Here is a 6,000-nt window from a genome sequence, read left to right as displayed (position 1 = left end):
ATAACGCAATAAGAATTGAAACGGCATTTGACAGCACGTTCGATAAATTCGAATCCGATGGATCACTGACACCAACTTAAAAAGCTTTTAACTATTTGGTTCAAACATTTTCTGTGTTGTGGACAGACCGCTGCCTCATCCTGAGGGCTCACTGTTGGCAGCAAGGCTGTCATCCTGTGACGTCCTCAGTGAGGATCGCGGCGCGAGAAGGACCAGTCGTCCTCTCCCCGCATTGCGTGTGTGTGTGCGTTTCTACTTATTACGTGTTATTGTATAACGATACCAAAGAGTAGAATAAAATATACATATTCTGTTTGTGCCGTACCCACCGTTCTCATGTTTGTTTTGTGCGGACACAACATTCTGTTAAATTAAACAAACTAAACCAATGATAAAAATTGGAAGCTTGCAAAAAACAGTTGTTTGCGCTAAAAATCCGTTACTCAGTTTGCGACATTTACCAACAGATGGCGCTTTTATGAGCAAACCATTTTGCTCTTTGGGAGACGATCCCTGCCGCTCCGTGGGAGAACGAAACATGCGTCAAATGTTTCGTTATTTTAAATTTGGCATATCGCCTTCGTTCAATCTAGTGATGGTAGCCGAACGATTTGAGCCTACCGAGGTGGTTTCGTTCCCGTTTTGTTTCGAAGGTACGCTCTTCTTATTGAAAACCGCATATTTGATATTTTGCTGGAAATTGATTTTTTAGATAACATTCTGAAAAATCTTAATCGAATTCTTAATTGATCGATTCCATTTTTTTAATGTTCTTTTCTGACAAGCATCTATATTAAACTTTGACTATATATGTCTTAATTATGTCAAATTATTGTTGCCTGATCGTGAAACATCTGTCCGATAGCATTTTGTTGCTTTTTACCATAGAACAAGGTTCACCACAACTTCTTTTTTCCATTATCCATTCCTTTCTGTAGACCAACTAGTTCCGCGCCGCTCCAACATAGTGTGCTGCCCTGCCATCCCTACCTCAGCTGCCGCTCGCGAATATACATTTTGACGTTTTCCCCCATTTTGACGTATTGTGTTCCACAGCGTCGTTGCGGTCAGACGTGTGCGTGTACGCGTATCGCGTGTGTGAGTTTTTATACCTCTCTCTCCCTCAACATTCGAAACAAACCATAAGCAAATCCAAAAATCAGAAGCTTACCTGCGAAGTAATGGACGCACAGTGCAAAAAGTGCGAAGTGTGAGGTGATGAATTGATTATTTTTGAGTGAAACGTGTGCTCTTCGTGTACACCGTCTAAGGAAGAGAAGTGTCGGTGCAAAAAGATTAATCACATTCTGATTACTGCGCTCGGGAAGCGGTGAGTGTGTGTGCAGAGAAGTGGGCCTTCCGAGTGTGTGTGTGTGTGGTGAGAAGTGTTCTGTGAAGAGCCCCTTCGATTGTAATTAGTGTGGCGGTAAGGAAAGAATAAGGCGTTTAGTGCGTGTAAAAATAAAGTTAAGAGCAAAGCAAGGCAAGCTTTCGGTGCAAATTGATCATCATCCGTGGCCTACTCTATACAGTATGCCGCAGATGCAGGCGGGGTTTGCTTAATTAATCCCGCACTGTGCGTGTGTGTGTGTGTGCGAACGAGTGCGTGAAGCTGTACAAAGCAGAACAAAAGCAACGAAACAGGAACCATCAACGCTCTAATCAAGACGCCGGAAGCTGCAAGCGACATCCAGGAGGGCGACAAAAAAACAACAGAAGAAGCACAACAAAAAACAACAGCAGCAGCTGCAATTGAATGTAAATATATGCCAAACAACCCCAAATATGCATCATCACACAAAACCAGGAGAGGGAGCACACGGCTGCTTCCTTCTTTCTTGTTCGATCACTCTTCATCACACGATGACGCCCGGGTTTGTGCGAGAAGAGGGTACGAAGAGAGCGAGAGGCAGGAGACACCATAACCTTGCGGGATTCTTGCCGTGCGCGTTTCAGTGTGTGCGTGCAGTCCGCGCGCTCGCGTGTGTGCAGCAAAAGCGGCATGGCGAATGGGGCGACACCAGAGCAAGAGAAAAATGGGGAAAAAGAACATTTTCCTCCGAGCCAACGCATCACAGGCGACGAACGAATCGTTTGGTTGGCTAAAGGAACTTTAACGGATAACTCTTTCCCCTTTTTGTTTTAGGACCGAATGGGGATTGTTGCCGCTTCCGAATGCACCAACGCACACACACACGTATGAAGATGATGCCCCCAAAACCACATCCGGTGCAAAAGGCTCCCGTGGTGCGTGGTGTTTGCCACATCATGTGTGTGCTGTGATGAAGCCGTCTGGGGCACTGTGGCCACATTGGAGTGCGGCTTGGCATGGCTTGGTGTTGCCGTCGTGTCATGTCACGCTACGCACAAGCGCCAACCACCACCATCCCGCCCCAATATGCCCTGGAGGAGGGCAGACAAATTGCATAATGCGTGTGCGATTTCTTGATGTTTGTTATTGGCACTTCGGAGGTGGAGAAGGAGGCCTTTTTCTTTACGTGGTGTGTGTATGCATTTCACATTCACTAGTGTTTGTGTGTCGGGGCGGCTGACACGGATGGCGCTATTTTTTCCACCGTTTGCTTTGATACGTGCTTCTTTTGGGGGTTATGTTGCTGGTTACGCTGGATTTAGCAACCGGCCCCCCAAAAGGCCGCCACCATCAATGCCGCCAACCATCCAAGTGTGCGAGAGATGAAGTTTATAGGTTCCATGTACGCACACGCACACACACAGACAGATACAACAGCATTGAGGGAGAGAGACGCCATGTGCACTGGGATTAAAAGTGTGTGCACTTTTGGCCACTTTTGGCATCTCCAGCGTGTGTGTGTGCCTTTGACGCGATCTTAACGAGATTTGCAAATCGCTTACAAACGCTGGCAAGAACCTGCTTCCCCCCCGGGGAGTGGTGGTGGCAGACCGTAAAAAGGCAAAACAAGAATCGCAAACCTCTACCACCTCTTAGCACTGCTGCATCCGGTGCGAATGTGTGTCTCTGTTTGTGTGTGTGCTATGCGGAAAATGGGCACTGCAGCAACTGCATCAATTGCAGTCCCCCTTAAAAGGTGTCGGTCGAAGGTGGGTCGGTTGTGTTCTCGGCTCGGTGTGCTAGAAGTGGATGGGAAGCGGAGAAGGTAGGTGGTTGACATTTCTCCCCCGGCTGGAGCTGGAGCGGGGGCCACTTTTTGCAATGACGTAATTACCCCGCTTCCTTCCCGGGCGAGGAAAACCACCCATCCCCGACGGGCTGCACCAGTATTGAATAATGCAACAAACATGAACACAAACACGAACAGATGAGCGCAGCAAACTTGTATCAATTTTGTTTTGCCCTTTTTTTTGGTTCAACCCTTCCGTTGTCTCTCTGTTTTTGATTGGAAAAGCTTTTGGAATTGGAAAATTGATTCATGCAAATTTTGGCTTTGCATTTTTTGTTTGTGGTTTTGTTTGAGACGGGGAGGAAATTCCGCGGAAAAGCTAAAACAACACTACTTTCCCCACTTTTGCAACTCCTCGCGGTGGTCTTTTAAATCGAATCACTGAATTCGTGTTTGATGACGATGATGATCGGGGAATGCGCGCCAGCTGGTATGGCGTGCGGGAGGAATTGAGCGTCATTTTCTCATCGGAACGAATTAACGATGGGGTCACATCTTCATTTTTGCTGTTGCCGTTTTTGCGGCCAACAATTTTGTCTACCAGGGCTTGATGAATGGCAAACGATTAGTTTTACAATGGTGTTTCTTTTTTGGCACAAAAAAAGTCGTAGAAAGGAAGTGAAGGCTTGTTTAGAGTCGGTGGCTGTTGCCTCCGTCGCAGCTGCGTTAAGCTGGAAATTATTAAAATTGCTCAAGTTAAAGCCTAACCATTTCTGTAGAAATTGCTTTGGCTGTAAGCGTTGGAATCGTGTTGAAACTACATTTTTGATAAAGTTCCCGCTACGGCTGATTGCTTTATCACTCCTGCTAGTGACTGCCTTCTTTTTCTTGCTTTCCCTTATCTGGAGATGTTTGATGATTGATAAGTCCAGTTCACTTGGGACATACGGGTGACTGAAGGGTTTGTGTGTTTGTTTTCTTGTGGAATGTAACCCCATTTTGAACTGGTGACGCTACTGTTAGGTAAACAAATAGCATTTGAGGTGCGACGACAAATTTTGAAATGTTTACTGGAACAAAATTATATTTATTTCTACGAAGGCTTTCACTCAAATCCCTTAGATAGAGTTTTGAGAAGGAACATGACGGACAAGTTAATTAATCTAAATTCCAGAAATTGGTCCCATATCTATACAATTTTACACTCAGCTAAAAATATGTAACTCACGAATCACAATTTCCGCAAAGTCTGGGTCTGGATTAACTTACGCAGAATAGGTTTTTATTATTTGTTCGTGATCCTTTCATTCTTAGAATGATTTCACGGCATTAGAATTCAATCTTTTTTTATATTTCAAAATTAGATAAAACTAATCCTCTCTTTTTGGTTTCTTGCACGGAAATCAATTTCGTAAAATTTGTCATAAGTGCTTACGTTTTATCGAGTTTAATTTTATGTGAATTTTAGGGTCTTGCGCACTTGTACTGAATTTTGAAGGCATCACTACGAAATAATTCGTCAACACTGGAGAAAATTAAACCTACATCGGGACCCCGAATGCAATTTCTAGAGTTCAAAATACACCTCACAGTTTGAAGTTTATTGAATAAAATTTCAAAACACGTTCAAACAGCAGGATACGGCTTGGAATGCTCGCCATAGAAAACACCCAAGCCCACAACGCTCACAAAATGGCCCCCCGGTGGAGAAATGAGACAACATATTTAGCATAAGAATCACGAATATAAGCCCCCCACCTGCTCCCATCTAGATGCAAATCTTCAGCATCGTCGAATAACCAGTTTTTGTTCGGGAAAAGGTCAAGAGAGAGAGAGAGAGAGAGAACTGTGGCACATGGCACGATCCGACTGGCGCGCTTTTAAGAATGCGACACCACACAACACGGAGCCTATGGATGGAGGGGAGCCTTCAGATCTTAAGAACGTGCTGAACGCGGAATACTAAACGCCAGTTGATGCGTATGTATGCTCTGCCGGTTCGAATTCTTGACCAGCGTCCGTCCATTCCCCCGATCTAACACGTTTCATGATCACAAACACACACACACACACACACACACCCAAACACGCTGAGTCGTAATTCTCAGTGTTGTGTACTTTGGCGCCTTATCGGTTACTGTTGAGATTGTCTTAACTATTGACCTTATCGACCAGACCCGTTGGCTAGATGTGTTGGATGACGAAGTTGGAGAAGTTGAAATGGAGGAAGCGGGAGGAAAACGCACATTAAAGGCGGAAACGAGCGTATCGCTTAGCCAAGTTATCGCAAAGAAACAGCCGCAAGCGAAGTCGCTCTCTTGCGCGCGTTAGTGTGTCTCCTCGACAAGATCAACTTGACCGTTGGAAGGGAAGCATTTTTTTGCTACTGCCTTGGAGTTTCTTTACCACCCCACAGAGCAGCAGGCACGTCGGTATCGGAAACATCGCGCGTGTGTTATGTTTTTTGCTGCTACGCATACTCCGTGAGGTCTTCCTTGCCTTTTTTTCGTTATGTTTTATTCCAACAGTTCGACGTCAGCGCAGCAGCGTCTCTTGTTGATCGGTGTTTGCCTTCAACCGTGACCGGATAGATACACACGTGGAACGCAGTGCCGAGAACTAACCTTAAATTAATTGCTGCTGTGTTGTGTTTTGCCTAGGCAAGTCCACATCACTGGAGCTCATCAATGCTAACCTTCAATGGGATATTTCAAAGATGCTAAAAATAAAACTGATTTCAACTTCATCGCCTCAACGATTTGAAGTTGGCAATTTTTGGAGGCTGGAACACGTACCAGACACACATCACCGTGCCTATTATTGGATTAGCTTTCTTTTACTCCTCACCACCTCCCTGAAGTTGGCGAAATCCCTAAAATGATCACTAACGACCCAAGAA

The 6,000-nt window shown here is 45.1% G+C and overlaps 1 protein-coding gene across 2 annotated transcripts in view; it reads left to right on the top strand.

The window, feature by feature from the left end:
- Positions 1-1,059: 1,059 nt before the first annotated feature.
- The window catches only part of LOC120904712 (serine-rich adhesin for platelets), a 188,683-nt gene continuing 183,742 nt past the window's right edge, over positions 1,060-6,000 (top strand). For both annotated transcript variants that reach the window (XM_040314946.1, XM_040314945.1), the window contains exon 1: positions 1,060-1,758. The gene's annotated coding sequence lies outside the window, so the exon portion shown is untranslated. The remainder of the gene's footprint in view (positions 1,759-6,000) is intronic.

The sequence above is a fragment of the Anopheles arabiensis genome, chromosome 3 (assembly GCF_016920715.1).
Source record: "Anopheles arabiensis isolate DONGOLA chromosome 3, AaraD3, whole genome shotgun sequence".
NCBI classification, from domain to species: Eukaryota; Metazoa; Arthropoda; class Insecta; order Diptera; family Culicidae; genus Anopheles; species Anopheles arabiensis.
Note: the sequence above shows the minus strand (reverse complement) of the source record. Positions and strands in the feature narration are given on the sequence as shown.